This window comes from Rhinopithecus roxellana, chromosome 11 (assembly GCF_007565055.1).
Source record: "Rhinopithecus roxellana isolate Shanxi Qingling chromosome 11, ASM756505v1, whole genome shotgun sequence".
Lineage (NCBI taxonomy): Eukaryota > Metazoa > Chordata > Mammalia > Primates > Cercopithecidae > Rhinopithecus > Rhinopithecus roxellana.
Genome location: NC_044559.1, coordinates 76628234 through 76645087, shown reverse-complemented (window position 1 = coordinate 76645087; position 16854 = coordinate 76628234).

The window sequence follows — 16854 nt, the reverse complement described above, 5'->3', positions numbered from 1 at the left end:
GAACCTGGGAGGCAGAGGTTACAGTGAGCCAAGATCCGCCATCGCACTCCAGCCTGGGCGACAAGAGTGAAAAAGAAATGGAATAGGGAGAAGGAGGTGTTCCTTTGAAAAAATGGAGGCAGAAATCCTCAGAAAGTGCACTCTCTTTGCTGGGCCAAATACTTCATAGACTCTCACGGTGGTAGCAATCTAGAGCTTAGAGTGGGCCTGGGTTAGAATGAGATAAGTAATACAGCATTTCTCTTCAAAATAAAGAAAAATGGGCCAGGCACAGTGGCTCACGCCTGTAATCCCAGCACTTTGGGAGGCTGAGGCGGGTGGATCACCTGAGGTCGGAAGGGAGTTCAAGACCAGCCTGACCAACATGGAGAAACTCTGTCTCTACTAAAAATACAAAAATTAGCCAGGCATGGTGGAGCATGCCTGTAATTCCAGCTACTCGGGAGGCTGAGGCAGGAGAATCGCTTGAACCCGGGAGGCGGAGGTTGCAGTGAGCTGATGTCATGCCATTGCACTCCAGCCTGGGCAAAAACAGCGAAACTCTGTCTCAAAAAAAAAAAAAAAGAAAAAGAAAAATGGCTGAGTGCGGTGGCTCATGCCTGTAATCCCAGCACTTTGGGAGGCCCAGGCGGGCGGATCACAAGGTCAGGAGATTGAGACCATCCTGGGCAACATGGTGAAACCCCATCACTACTAAAAATACAAAAATTAGCTGGGAGTGGTGGTGTGTGCCTGTAATCTCAGCTACTTGGGAGGCTGAGGCAGGAGAATCACTTGAACCAGGGAGGAAGAGGTTGCAGTGAGCCAAGATCGTCCCACTGCACTCCAGCCTGGCAACAGAGCGAGCTCCGTCTCAAAAAAAAAAAGAAAGAAAGAAAGATGAATTTTAGTAACCGAGCAGGTGACTCACGCCTGTAATCCCAATACTTTAGAAGCCCGAGGCAGGAGGATTGCTTGAGCCCAGGAGTTCAAGACCAACCTGGGCAACACAGTGAGACCTGATCTCTACAAAAAAGAAAGACAAATTTAATTTCTTGGAGCAAGCTAAAGTGGGCAGGAGTGGGAAGAAGCTGGTGGAGCTGAACAGTCAGATTAGAGAAAGAAAAGTAAGCAGGAGTGGACACAGTGCTTCTCAAATTGACCTGCAGATCCAATGCAGTCCTTATCAATGTCCCAGTTGACTTCTTTGCAGTATGAGCTGATGGTGAAATTATATGAGATATCACAGAACCTCTTTTTTTTTCTTTTTTTTTTTTTTTCCGTCTTGAAACAAAAATAACAAGTTGGGAATACTCATACTTGAGAGTCTGAGGTGGGGGAATCGCCTGAGCCCAGAAAGTCGAGGCTGCAGTGAGCCATGATCATAGCAGTGCACTCCAGCCTGGGCAATAGAGTGAGACTCTGTCTCAAAAAAAAAAAATCTCCCTCGTGACACACAGTTTACCTATATAACAAACTTGCACATGGACCCCTGAAACTAAAATAAAAGTTAAAAAAAATCTTTGAAGAAAATATGTGTACATTTTGATGACTTTGGATTAGATGATGATTTCTTAGATATGATACCAAAAGCACAAGCAATCAAAGAAAAAAATAGGTAAATTGGGCATCATCAAAATTAAAAACATTTGTGCTTCAAAGGAAACCATCATGAAAGCAAAAAAAAAAAAACCCACAAAAATATTTGTAAATTATATAGCTGATAGGGCTCTAGTGTCCAGCATATATAAATAACTTTTACAACCCAATAACAAAAACACAAATAATCCGATTTTTAAATGGGAAAGGATCTGAATATACATTTCTCCAAAGATAATATACAAATAGCCAATAAAAAAATGAAAATCTCAACACCTTTGGCCATTAGAAAAATGCAAATCAAACCCACATTGAGATATCAGTTCACACTTCCTAGGATGGCTATAATAAAAACAGATAATAAGTGTTGGTTGAGAGTGTGGAGAAACTGGAAACTTTATGCACAGGTGGTAGGTAAGTAAAATGGTGCAGCCACTTTATAAAATAGTCTGGCCAGGCGTGCTGGCTCACGTCTGTAGCCCCAGCACTTTGCAAGCCAAGGCAGGTGGATCACTTGAAGCCAGGAGTTCAAGACCAGCTTGGGCAACATGGTGAAACCCTTACCAAAAAAAAAAAAAAAAAAAAAAAATTGGCCAGGCATGGTGGTGTGTACCTATAGTTCCAGGTACTTGGGAGGCTAAGGTGGGAGGATTGCTTGAGCCAGGGAGGTGGAGATTGCTGTGAATCGAAATCACACCACTGCACTCCTGCCTAGGTGACAGATCAAGACCCTGTCTCAAAAAAAAAGAAAATAAAAGAGTCTGGTCATTCCTCAAAAGGTTAAACATAGAGGTGCCACATGATTCAGGAGTTCCGTTCCTTATGCATATATCCAAGAGAATTGAGAACATATTATATGTTCACACAAAAACTTGAACATGAGTGTTAATAGCTTCATTATTTATAATGGCCATAAAGTGGAAACTACCCAAATGTCCATCCAATGCTATACTTCCTGCCTCATAATTGGGATATTTATACCACACAGGTGGGCAAACTCAGAGGGCCACAGAGTAAATATTTTAGTCTTTGTGTGACAAGAGGCAAAATTGAAGCAATTTTATAGTCAGTTATAGAAAAAAATTTACCATTAAAACATGTAAAAAACCACTTTTAGTTCACAAGTACTGCAAAAACAGACAACAGACGGTGGGGTATGGTGGCTCATGACTGTAATCCCACTACTTTGGGAGGCCAAAGCAGGAGAATCACTTGAACCCAGGAGTTTGAGGTCAGACGCTACAAAAAAAAAATACCAAAAAAAATTGTACTTGGAAAGCTGAGGTGGGAGGATCACTTGAGGTTGGGAGGTCGAGGCTACAAGTGAGCCATAATCATGCTACTGCATTCTACCCTGGGCAACAGAGTGACACTTTGTCTCAAAAAACAAACAAACAAGCAAACAAATCAGGAAACAGCCATGATTTGGTTTCAAGCTATAGTTCACTGACACGTCGTTGAAACTATTTATGTTGAAGGTGATTAGTGATGCGGCTAAGTTTAAATCTATTATCTTGCTCTTTGCATTTCTTTTTTCCTCATCTGTCTCTTATTTTCACTTTTTTCCCCCTGCCTTTTTTTTTGCATTAAATAAATATTTGTTAAGATTCCAAGTTATTTTATTTGCTTATTTGCTGTTTTTTTTTTTTTATTTTAGAAGTTGCTTTAGGTTTTATAGTATATATCTTTTGCCTATCACAGTTTTTCTTAAAATAAGATACTTTTTCATGTATAGTATAAGAGCCTCATCAAGTATACTTCTGGCCTGGCACAGTGGCTCACACCTGTAATATCAGCGCTTTAGGAGGGCGAGGCAGGAGGATCCCTTGAGGTCAGGAGTTTGAGAACAGTCTGGCCCACATGGAGAAACCTCATCTCTACCAAAATTTACAAAAATTAGCTGTGCATGGTGGCACACATTTGTAATCCCAGCTACTCGGGAGGCTGAGGCAGGAGAATCACCTGAGCCTGGGAGGCGGAGCTTGCAGTGAGCCAAGACTGTGCCACTGCACTCCAGCCTGGGCAACAGAGTAAGACCCTATCTAAAAAAAAAATACATATATATTAATTATTATTATTATTATTATTTTGAGACAGGAGTTTCACTCTGTTGCCCAGGTTGGTGTGCAGAGTGCAATGGCACGATCTTGGCTCACTGCAACCTCTGCCTCCCAGGTTCAAGCAATTCTCCTGCTTCAGCCTCCCAAGTAGCTGGGATTACAGGCATGTGCCACCTCACCCAGCTAATTTTGTATTTTTAGTAGAGACAGGGGTTTCTCCATGTTGGTCAGGCTGGTCTCAAACTCCTGACCTCAGGTGATCCACCAGCCTTGGCCTCCCAAAGTGCTGGGATTACAGGCATGAGCTACCTCACCCAGCCTATATATATTATTTTTAAAAAACTACAAAGGTCTTGACACAGGGCCAGGCCCAAAGGGATCAATACATGAGATTTCCCTACCCTAAAAGAGGACTTGATAGTTAAAGTTGGGTGGTTCTATGTGTAAATTATTTTGGTAACAAAATTATCATGTATGATAGAGTAAAGGTATTTACATATCTATTAATTTACTTGATCTTCAAATGTTTCCAAATTTTGCTTTTTATGGAGCATTAATGCTGCTGTCATTGAAAGGGTCTGGCATTCTTTTACCAGTGTGAAAGCAATTGGAAACATTAAAAAAAGAAAGGTAAAAGAGCACCATCTAAGAAAGGCAGAGAAGGCTGGGCACGGTGGCTCATGCCTGTAATCCCAGCACTTTGGGAGGCCGAGGCGGACGTTTCAGGTGGTCAGGAGTTTGAGACCAGCCTGGCCAATATGGTCTGAGGCAAAAGGATCGCTTGAGCTCAGGAGTTGGGGGCTGCAGTGAGCTATGACTACACCATTGCACTTCAGCCTGGGCAACACAGTGACACCTGTCTCTAAGAAAAAATAATAATAATAATTATATATATAGGTATATATATTCCCCTCTGATTAGAAAAGGCAAAGCACCCAGCTCAGCATATATGGTGAAACCCCATCTCTACTGAAAATACAAAAATTAGCCAGGTGTGGTGGTACGTGCCTGTAGTCCCAGCTGGGATTACAGGCGTGAGCCACCAGCCTGGCCAATACTTATCGATCTTATTGATGGAAAAGTGGAATTCACTATGAATGAGACTAACCATCTTTTCAGGTATGTAAAAGTCAATATTTCTCAATATGATTTACCTGTTCATGGGCTTTGCCCATTTTGTTGTTAGGGTAATTATCTTTAAATTATTTAATTTTTAATTTTAATTTTTTTTGAGACAGGGTCTCACTCTGTCATCCCAGCTGGAGTGCAGTGATGTGATTATGGTTTATTGCAGCCTTGATCTCTCGGGCTCACGTGATCCTCTCACCTCATTCTCCCTGAGTAGCTGGGACTGCAGGCATGCTCCACCATGCCCAGCTAATTTTTGTATTGTGTGTAGAGATGGGGTTTCACCATATTGCCCAGGCTGTTCTTGAACTGCTGGGCTCAAGTAATCAGCCCACCTTGGCCTCCTAAAGTGCTAGGAGTATAGGCATAAGCCACCACACCCAGCCTAAATTATTGATTTTTAAGAACTCTTTCCAGGCCAGGCACAGTGGCTCATGCCTGTAATCCCAGCACTCTGGGAGGCCGAAGCTGGCAGATCACGAGGTCAGAAGGTGGAGACCATCCTGGCTAACATGGTGAAACCCCATCTCTCCTAAAAATACAAAAAATCAGCCAGGTGTGGTGGCGGGCACCTGTAGTCCCAGCTACTCGGGAGGCTGAGGAAGGAGAATGGCATGAACCCGGAAGGCAGAGCTTGCAGTGAGCCGAGATCGTGCCACTGCACTCCAGCCTGGACAACAGAAAGGGACTCTGTCTCAAAAAAAAAAAAAAGAATTCTTTCCATATTAAGGAAAGTATTAAGGAAAATAGCTCTTACAAATATTCAGGCAGGATGCAGTGACTTGCACCTATAATCCCAGCACTTTGGGAGGTCGAGACGGGAGGAATGCTTGAGCCCAGGAGTTTGAGACCAGCCTGGGCAACATAGTGAGACCCCATCTCTTTTTTTTTTTTTTTTTTTTTTTTTTGAGACGGAGTCTCGCTCTGTCACCCAGGCTGGAGTGCAGTGGCCGGATCTCAGCTCACTGCAAGCTCCGCCTCCCGGGTTCACGCCATTCTCCTGCCTCAGCCTCCTGAGTAGCTGGGACTACAGGCGCCCGCCACCTCACCCGGCTAGTTTTTTGTATTTTTTAGTAGAGACGGGGTTTCACCGTGTTAGCCAGGATGGTCTCGATCTCCTGACCTCATGATCCGCCCGTCTCGGCCTCCCAAAGTGCTGGGATTACAGGCTTGAGCCACTGCGCCCGGCCTACCCCATCTCTTTAAAATACATGTTTTTTATTTTGCTGTGCCTCTTTTGACTTTGATAGTATTCTTTTCAGTAGAAACATTTTTTTGTGAGTCCAATTCTCCAGTTACTTAAATTGTGGCCTCTAGATTTAATATATTCCTTCAAAATGGCTTCCAACTCCTGGATAATAAAAACACTGTGGCCATTATTTTCAGACTCAATTTTTAATAGTTCAATCTTTTTAACAGGTAAAACTTTGATTCATAAAGAACATGTTGGTAAAGAATGAGGAAGAAAACTAATTTTATATTCTCCATAATTCAATTTGTCTTATCATTATTTACTGAATTATCAATCTTTTCCTTCCTTCTTCGAAACATCACATCTATCATATAATAATTCCCTTTATGTATTTGATGACTTTGTTTATTGTATATTGTATTATGTCCTTTCTGATTCTTCAGGCCCTTCATTTACACTGCTATTTTTTTTTTTTTTTTTTTTTTGAGACAATCTTGCTCTGTAGCCCAGGCTGGCGTGCAGTGGCACGATCTCGGCTCACTGCAACCTCTGCCTCCCAGGGAATACACCACCATGCCCAGTTAATTTTTTTTTTTTTTTTCTTGAGAGGAAGTCTTGCTCTGTCGCCCATGCTGGAGTGCAGTAGTGTGATCTCAGCTCATTGCAATCTTCACCTCCTGGGTTTAAGCTATTCTCCTGCCTCAGCCTCCTGAGTAGCTGGGACTCCAGGCACCTGCCACCAGGCCCAGCTAATTTTTGTATTTTTAGTAGAGACGGGGTTTCACCATGTTGGCCAGGCTGGTCTTGAACTTCTGATCACAGGTGATCCACCCACCTCAGCCTCCCAAAGTTCTGGGATTATAAGTGTGAGCCACTCTGCCCAGCCATTACACTGCTATTTCTTAATAAAGGTTTTCCAGGTATTAAAATCATAGAAGTCTAGCATGTGAGGTTGTTCAAAATCATCTAGTACAGTCTCCAGTCAAATTTAGACATTTATTTCACCGCACACATGACAGATGGTCACCTAGCCTCAGCTTGAATATTTCTAGCAATGGAAAACTCAAACTCCATGTGACAGATGCTTCAGTTTTTGATCACTTCTAGTGATTAGAAACTTACATCATATTGTGCTAAAATTAGCCCTTCTGAAATTCCTGTCCACTGCTTCTACTTCTACCCTGACGGCATACAAGACTATCAAATCTCCCAATCTGTTCATGTCTGAGGCCATTATCCTCCCTTTGGGCTTCTTGATGGAAAAACATGGTTTTTGTTTGTTTTTATACAGGATCTTGCTCTGTCACCAAGGCTGGAGTGCAGTGGCGTGATCTCAGCTCACTGAACAATTTGTCTACTTTTTGGATAATTAACCAGTTAATAATGTGACTTCTTTCTTGACACTGTATTTCGAAAAATACATGTCTGTAAGATACTTCAAAATCTCCACTTCCTACATTTCAACCTCCTTACAATTTCCTCTCATTGAGGAAACTAATGATAACCTTATGAAGCATAACTTTTAATTTATTTTTTCTATCCATATACAGAAATATGAGGGTTTTTTTTTTTTTTGGAGATGGAATCTCGATCTGCCACCCAGGCTGGAGTGCAGTGGCACAATGTCGGCTCACGGCAACCTTTACCTCCCAGGTTCAAGCAATTCTCCCACCTCAGCCTCCAGTGTAGCTGGGATTATAGGCACTCACCACCTTCCTGGCTAGTTTTTGTATTTTTAGTAGAGATGGGGTTTCGCCATGTTGGCCAGGTTGGTCTTGAATTACTGACCTCAGGGTGATCCACCCACCTCAGCCTTCCAAAGTGTTGGAGAGAAGCTGAGGCAGGGCTTACATGTGTGCTAGACTTGCTGGCTCCTTGCTTATTATCTCAAGCAGCCATATGTTTCTCATTCACTTGATACATTGTTTCCTTTCAACCCCCACATTCTCACCACCTGTTTCTTCCTTTGAGCACCAATAAATAGCTTGGGATCCCAGAGCTGGGGCCTTTGCAGCCTCCACACTCGCGATGGCCCCCTGGTCCCACTTTCTCTCTCAAACTGCCTTTTTCTTATTCCTTTGACTCTGCAGGACTTTGTCACCCCCATGACCTGGTGTTGGGTCTGATCACCCCAACACAAAGTGGTGGAATTACAGGCATGAGCCACTGGACCCGGCCAGTGCTAAACATTTTGCTAAGTCAATATATATAGAAACCTATAGCATTATTTTAAATAACTTCATATTTCTTACTATGGATTTGCCATAATTTATTAAAACATTCCCTATATACATTAAAGGTGATTCCAGATTTTTTGGCTATTATAAAAGAAATGATGTAATGCACATCCTTACATATAAATTGTTATATACCAGTGCTTTTATTTCTATAAAGTACATTTCTAGAAGTAGAATTACTGGATCAAAGGGTATGTGCATGTTAAATAAGTCATTTGGCCTCAAAGTGCTGGGATTATATGTGTGAGCCATGGCACCTGGCACAGTCTTTGCTAAAAGAGGTTAAGCAAAACAAATGTTCTCTTTTATTTTCTGCTATTTTAATAGTTCTACTTTTTTGTATTGGTATTTTCAATCTCTGTGGAGTTTACTATTTATAGTGTGAGTCATATGAGGCAAAGTTCTAACTTTGTTTTCTTCTAGATAGAGAGTCACCTGAGTAGTGAGTGCCTCAACCTCCCAAGTAGCTGGTATTACAGGTGTGCACCACCACACCCTGCTAATTTTTTTTGTATCTATTTTTAGTAGAGATGGGTTTCACTGTGTTGGCCAGGCTGGTCTTGAACTACTGTCCTCAAGCTATTCACCTGCTTCAGTCTCCCAAAGTGTTGGGATTACAGGCATGAGCCACAGCGCTCAGCGAAAATATACTTTTTTTTAAACAAGGCAAAAGATAAATTATAGACTGGAAGATAATATTTGCAAGATGTAATAAAGTGTAAATATTATTAAAATATAAATAACTGAGCCAGGCACAGTGGCTCATGCCTGTAATTTCAGCACTTTGGGAGGCCAAGGTGGGCAGATCATATATATATATGATCTATATATATAGAATCTATATATATAATCTGTATATATATGATTCAAATTAATTAGAAAGAAATACATAAACAAGCCCATAAAATGGGCAAAGGATAGGGATAAAAATACACAGAAAGAAATATAAGCAGGCCAGGTGTGGTGGCTCATGCCTGTAATCCCAGCACTTTGGGAGTCCAAGGCAGGTAGGATCACTTGAGCCCAGGAGTTTGAGGTCAGCCTGGGCAATATGGCAAAACCCTGTCTCTAATAAGAATACAAAAATTGCTGGGTGCAGTGGTGGCTCACGCCTGTAATCCCAGCACTTTGAGAGGCCAAGGCAGGTGGATCGCCTGAGGTAAGGAGTTCAAGACCAGCCTGGCCAACATGGTGAAACCCCGTCTCTACTAAAAATACAAAAATTGGCCAGGCGTAGTAACATGTGCCTGTCATCCCAGCTACTTGGGAGGCTGAGGCAGGAGAATCGCTTGAACCTGGGAGGTGGAAATTGCAGTGAGCGGAGTTCACACCATTGCACTCCAGCCTGGGCGACACAGCGACAGAACAAGACTCGAAAGAAAAAAAAAAAAAACAAGTGGAAGCATGTTCACGATGTCAGTGATAGAGGCGATGTTCCTCCTTCCATTTTCCAAATATTCTGTAATGTGGTTTTCACAATTTAGAAAAGAAAAATGTAACATTCTCATACTGGTTTGTTGTTGTTGTTGTTGTTGTCATTGTTGTTGTTTTGAGACAGAGTCTCGCTCTGTCACCCAGGCTGGAGTGCAGTGGAATGACCTCGGCTCACTGCAACCTCCGCCTCCCTGGTTCAAGAGATTCTCCTGCCTCAGCTTCCCAAGTAGCTGGGATTACAGGCGCCTGCCTCTAAGCCTGGCTAATTTTTGTATTTTCAGTAGACACAGGGTTTCACCATGTTGGCCAGGCTGGTCTCAAACTCCTGACCTCAGGCGGTCTGCCCACCTCAGCCTCCGAAAGTGCTGCAATTACAGGTGAGAGTCACTGTGCCCAGCCTCTCATATTTTCTAAGCATGTTGCATATTCTAGAACCTCATTTTGCAGTCCAAATGCAATTTATAGTTCTGCCAAATAAATCTTACACCTAAGCACTCTTCTACAACCTGAACTAGGAACAAAATTCTCATTTCATAATAAAGACTTTCATTTTATTATCTTCTTTACTTGCAACTAGAAAAAGAGGAAGTATGAGGGGAAGCTTTAGAGGGGGATTTTGATCCATATAAAGAAACAGTCCGGAAAGGGAACCTCAAGTTCACCTGGCTGCCCTTACTGTACAGAAGAGGAAACTGTAAGCTAAGAGAGGCAAGACCTCAGAAACCAGAGAGGATGTAAATGTGTAGCATCTGCTGCTAAACTTTATCATAGCTCACCCAAGGGAGTGTTCTACCCTGTTGTGGTCCAGCCCCTTCTCTGCAGTCACACACTTTCCAGAAGGAAGGTCCCTCTGGTGCAGGCTCACCACTAGGTGGCACTGTGCACTGCTGGGCTACATCTGGTAAAATACCCCTGACCCAGCTAAAGTCCCTCCCTCCCTCCCTCCTCCCTCTCTCCCTCTCTTCCTCCCGCTCTCCCTCCCGCTCTCCCTCCCGCTCTCCCTCACTCCTTCCTTCCCCTCCTCTTCTTCCTTCCTTCCTCCCTCCCTCCCTCCCTCTCTCTCTCTCTCTCTCTCTCTTCCCTTTTTTCTTTCTTTTTTTTGAGACAGAGTTTCCCTCTTGTTGCCCAGGCTGGAGTGCAATAGCACGATCTTGGCTCACTGTAACCTTCGCCTCCCAGGTTCAAGCAATTGTCCTGCCTCAGCCTCCTGAGTAGCTGGAATTACAGGTGCGCACCACCATGCCCAGCTAATTTTTGTATTTTTAGTAGAGACGGGGTTTCACCATGTTGGCCAGGCTGGCCTCGAACTTCTGACCTCAGCTGATCTGCCCGCTTCTGCCTCCCAAAGTACTGGGATTATAGGCGTGAGCCACCACACCCAGCCCCTCTTCCTTCCTTCCTTCCTTCCTTTTTTTTTTTTCTTCTTTCTTTTTCTTTCCTTCTTTCTCTTTCTTTCTTTTCTCTTTTCCTCTTCATTTTCTTTTTAACTTTAATTTAATTTAATTTATTTTGCAGAGATGGAGACTCCCTATGTTGCCCAGGCTGGTTTCAAGCTCCTGGGCTCAAGTGATCCTTCCACCTCAGCCTCCCAAAGTGCTAGGATAACAGCCATGAGCCACCGTGCCTGGCCAGAGCTTCAGTTTCTATGGACAGATCTTTTCGGGCTTGCTAAATCATAATTCTCCAAAATTCCTAAGATCAGCCAATTTTAAGAGCAGTAATTTTTTGTTGTTGTTGTTGTTGTTTTACAGTCTTGCTCTCTCGCCCAGGCTGGAGTGCAGTGGTGTGATCTCAGCTCACTGCAACCTCTGCCTCCCGGGTTCAAGCAATTCTCGTGCCTCAGCCTCCCAAGCAGCTGGGATTACAGCCACGCACCACCACGCCCAGCTAATTTTTGTATTTTTAGTAGAGGTGGATCTCACCATCTTGGCCAGGCTGGTATCAAATTCAAGCTATCCGCCCATCTTGGCCTCCAAAAGTGCTAGGATTGTAGGCCTGAGCCACCATGCCCGGCCTGATAGTAAATATTTTTGAGGAGAAAAAATGTTCTTAATGTTCTCGGCCTCCCAAAGTGCTGGGATTACAAGCGTGAGTCACCGCGCCCGGCCATAAAATGTTTATTTTTTTGAAAGTACATTAGACCAAAGTTTGGCTGGGTGCAGTGGCTCACACCTGTAATCCCAGCACTTTGGGAGGCCGAGGCAAGCGAATCACAAGGTCAGGAGATCGAGACCATCCTGGCTAACACGGTGAAACCCCGTCTCTGCTAAAAATGCAAAAAACTAGCCGGGCATGGTGGCGGCAGCCTGTAGTCCCAGCTACTCAGGGCGAGGCAGGAGAATGACGTGAACCCGGGAGGCGGAGCTTGCAGTGAGCCGAGATCCGGTGGCTGCACTCCAGCCTGGGCGACAGAGCAAGACTTCGTCTCAAAGAAAAAAAAAAGAAAAGAAATCACAATCAATCTAGGTCTAACATGAAAATATAGGTGAGGAGTTTTTAAATGAATTGTAACATACAGTAGAGCTGATAATTGGTAAAGATAGATTTTGGTTTGCATGGAGTAGTGGGGTAAAGAGCTGGACATAAATAATTTGCCAGTGTTTTGTCAGTAGTTCTCAGAGGAAAGAATATACAGTACTGGTTTGAGATGGCCAGTCCCAAATTCAGTAGAAATATATTTTAGAGTAGAAGAGAACAATTCCTCTGGTTACCATACTATAGTTTAAGAGAATAACTTCTAGGGCCGGGCGCGGTGGCTCAAGCCTGTAATCCCAGCACTTTGGGAGGCCGAGAAGGGCGGATCACGAGGTCAGGAGATCGAGACCATCCTGGTTAACACGGTGAAACCCCGTCTCTACTAAAAAATACAAAAAACTAGCCGGGCGAGGTGGCGGGCGCCTGTAGTCCCAGCTACTCAGGAGGCTGAGGCAGGAGAATGGTGTAAACCCGGGAGGCGGAGCTTGCAATGAGCTGAGATCCGGCCACTGCACTCCAGCCCGAGAGACAGAGCGAGACTCCGTCTCAAAAAAAAAAAAAAAAAAAAGAGAATAACTTCTAAAAGAAGAACATCCAACTCCTCTTGTGCTCATTCCACCTTGACCCCTGTGATTTTGTCTCCTGTAATCATATCCACTAGAATGATTAAGTCCTGAGCACATACATGTTCCTATCACAGATACTAACAATGGACCCCAGAACCGTTGGTCAAAAGAGTCCACCACCCTCATTAGAAGCTCATCCTGCACTTATGGTGTCTTACAAAGAGGTTCAGTCAACCACACATATACCAGCTCCTCTCCAGTCTTGGAAGAGAAACTACAGCAGTGAGTTTCTGGGAGCCCATGGCACCTGAGGTGTAGGTGGTTCTGTATGGGAGAATTGCTTTCTCACTTATTAGACTCAAGATTCACATAAGGTAGCCAGCCTTTCCTGGAAGGAGGCACTTACTCTCACACCCTGAGGATGTCTTGGGAAAGTTGGCCAGGAAAGGGAAACAAAGAAAAGATAAGGATTCAGGAAATCATAAGAAAATATTTATTTCTTAAGTCATGATGGTTATCTTTAGCTTTGTCTAAACTTTAACCTATCATCAGACTCATGGCACTGTAAAATAATTTTTCTGTGTATTTAGGATGTTATGCTATTGTTTGTATTGCTTGCATAGTGAAGTTTTCCTTTTTGTTTTTCAAAACATCCTGACTTTACCTTAGCAAGATTAGAAGATAAAGAGTTTCTCTGACCCTTTATCTTTCTCTTTTCCCTCCCTTCTTTCCCTCCCTCCTTGCCCCCTTCCTTCCTTCCTTCCTTCCTTCCTTCCTTCCTTCCTTCCTTCCTTCCTTCCTTCCTTCCTTCCTTGACAAGGTTTCATTCTGTCACCCAGGCTGGAGTGCAGTGGCATGATCACAGCTCATTGTAGCCTCAGTCTTCCCAGCCCAAGCGATCCTCCTACCTCAGCCTCCTGAGTAGCCAGGACCGCAGGTATGTACTACCATGCTGACTAGGTTTTTTTATTTTTTATTTTTAAATTTTTTTATTTTATTTATTTATTTATTTTTTGAGACGAAGTCTTGATCTGTCGCCCAGGCTGGAGTGCAGTGGCGCCTTCTCAGCTCACTGCAAGCTCCGCCTCCCTGGTTCACGCCATTCTCCTGCCTCAGCCTCCCGAGTAGCTGGGACTACAGGCGCCCACCACCACACCTGGCTAATTTTTTGTACTTTTAGTAGAGATGGGGTTTCACTGTGTTAGCCAGGATGGTCTCAATCTCCTGACCTCGTGATCCGCCCGCCTTGGCCTCCCAAAGTGCTGGGATTACAGGTGTGAGCCACCGCGCCTGGCAGGTTTTTTTATTTTTAAAAATTTTGTATTTTGTAGAGACAAGGTCTCTCTCTGTTGCCCAGGCTGGTCTTAAATTCGTGGGTTCAAGCATTCCTCCCACCTCAGCTTCCCAAAGTGCTGGGATTACAGGTGTGAGCCGTCATGCCTCGCCTAGAATGTTAAAATAATACTTTTCAGCCCTTTACAATTTAGAAGGCTCGTCTCTGGCACTCTCTTATTTCAGGCTGTTTTATGCTATTGTCTACCCCATCTGAGAGATAAGGAGTTCAGTCCAAGATTAATAACTGATGGTGTAGCCTCCAATGTCCAACCTTGCAAATGGTTGGTAAGATCTTTTTTCAGATCTTTACACTTCAGAACAAGGATGAATTGATGGCACTGTAAGCAGCAATAACTTGAGAAGCAACCGATTTTCTATGGCTAAGGTTGTCCAAGATTTCCTTAATCTGCAGAATTTGGGGCTAAGCCTGTTGATTTTGCTAAACCTGTAAAATGCTTTTCTTTTTTTTCTTTTTCTTTTTTTTTTTTTTGAGACAGAGTCTCGCTCTGTCGCCCAAACTGGAGTGCAGTGGCCGGATCTCAGCTCACTGCAAGCTCCGCCTCCTGGGTTTACGCCATTCTCCTGCCTCAGCCTCCTGAGTAGCTGGGACTACAGGCGCCTGCCACCTCGCCTGGCTAGTTTTTTGTATTTTTTAGTAGAGACGGGGTTTCACCGTGTTAGCCAGGATGGTCTCGATCTCCTGACCTTGTGATCCGCCCGTCTCGGCCTCCCAAAGTGCTGGGATTACAGGCTTGAGCCACCGCGCCAGGCCTAAAATGCTTTTCAATACCTTATTTTACAAGTTGGATGTGAACTTTGGACTGTCTCAACTCTTGCAATTCCTTGCCACACAAAAATCTTTTTCCTGTAATGCAAAACTGTGGTCAATTTCACTTACATTCTTGGGCTAGTTGCCTAACTGCACAAAGATTGAATTTTATATGTAAAAAGGAAGTCCTAACAATACATGCCTTCATAGGTTGTCAAGAGCATCAAATGGCTGGGCACGGTGGCTAACGCCTATAATCCCAGCACTTTGGGAAGCCGAGGCAGGTGGATCACAAGGTCAGGAGTTCAAGACCAACCTGGCCAAGATGGGGAAACCCCATCTCTATTAAAAATACAAAAAAAGGCCGGGTGCGGTGGCTCAAGCCTGTAAATCCCAGCACTTTGGGAGGCCGAGACGGGCGGATCACAAGGTCAGGAGATCGAGACCATCCTGGCTAACCTGCTGAAACCCCATCTCTACTAAAAAATACAAAAAACTAGCCAGGCGAGGTGGCGGGCGCCTGTAGTCCCAGCTACTCAGGAGGCTGAGGCAGGAGAATGGCATAAACCCGGGAGGCGGAGCTTGCAGTGAGCTGAGATCCGGCCACTGCACTCCAGCCTGGGCGACAGAGCGAGACTCCGTCTCAAAAAAAAAAAAAAAAAAAAAAAAAATTAGCCGAGTATGGTGGCGGGCGCCTGTAATCTCAGCTACTTGGGAGGCTGAGGCAGAGAATTGCTTGAACCCGGGAGGTGGAGGTTGCAGTGACTCCAGATAGTGCCACTGCGCTCCAGCCTGGGTGACAGAGCAAGACTTCATCGCAAAAAAGAGCATCAAATGAAAATCTATATGGGGCCAGGCATGGTGGCTCATACCTGTAATCCCAACACTGTGGGAGGCAGAGACAGGCAGATCACTTGAATCCAGGAGCTCAAGACCAGCCTGAGTAACATGACAAGACCCCGTCTCTACAAAAAATACAAAAATTAGCTGGTCATGGTGACATCTGTAGTCCCAACTACTTGGGAGGCTGTGGTGGGAGGATGGCTTGAGCCTGGGAGGGCGAGGTTGCAGTGAGCTGAGATAGTGCCACTGCACACCAGCCTGGGAAACACAGCCAGACCCTGTCCCTGTCATGCCCCCGCAAAAAAAAGAGACTCTGTATATGAAAATCCTCTGTGAAATATAAAAAACTACATTAAGCCTAGTTGGGTATCCATACACATGCTTTTGTATATGCACTTGGTGAGAGTGGCGAGATTTCAGATGATCTTTGCAGAATGGGTAGGAATTAAATTAGCAGAGAGGAGAAGAGATGAATCATTCTATGGGAAAAATGACATGACATAATAAAGAATAGTTCATCTAAACTAAATCAAATTCAAGGAGAAACATGAGATGCATTCCCTTCAAAAGAATGATGCCCACTATTTCTTAATTATAATTATGTACTGCTTTGAAAATTATTTCTACTGCAATAAGATATGAAATAGAAGTAAAAGGAACGAACAGTAAAAATGAAAATACAAAGATATTTGAGATGATATAGTTTCAGTACTAAAAACTAAAAAGAATTGGTTAAAAGTATTGAAATTAATGTAGGTTTAGTAAAATAGCTACAAACAAATCAATTTGCAAGGAAGCAATAGCATTTCTGCAACTTATTGGAAAAGATAGTGAGATTTTGCCTACCTGTGATTCTGAATGCAGTTACCTTTCACTTCTCAGTCAAGTGCCTTGTCCAAACCAGTTCCGCTCTTTCCCACCACCATCCCCTTGAGCCTACATTGACACTACCCTGAGGAGAATCTCATGTATTATATGCATACACACACACACACACACACACACACATATATATATATTTTTTAGTCTGAGTCTTACTCTGTCTCGCCCAGGCTGGAGTGCAGTGGCACAATATTGGCTCACTGCAGCCTCTGCCTTCTGGGTTCAAGTGATTCTCCTGCCTCAGCCTCCCGAGTAGCTGGGACTATAGGCGTGTGCCATCATACCTAGCTAATTTTGTATTTTTAGTAGAGATGGGGTTTCACCATGTTGATCAGGCTGATCTTGAACTCCTGAC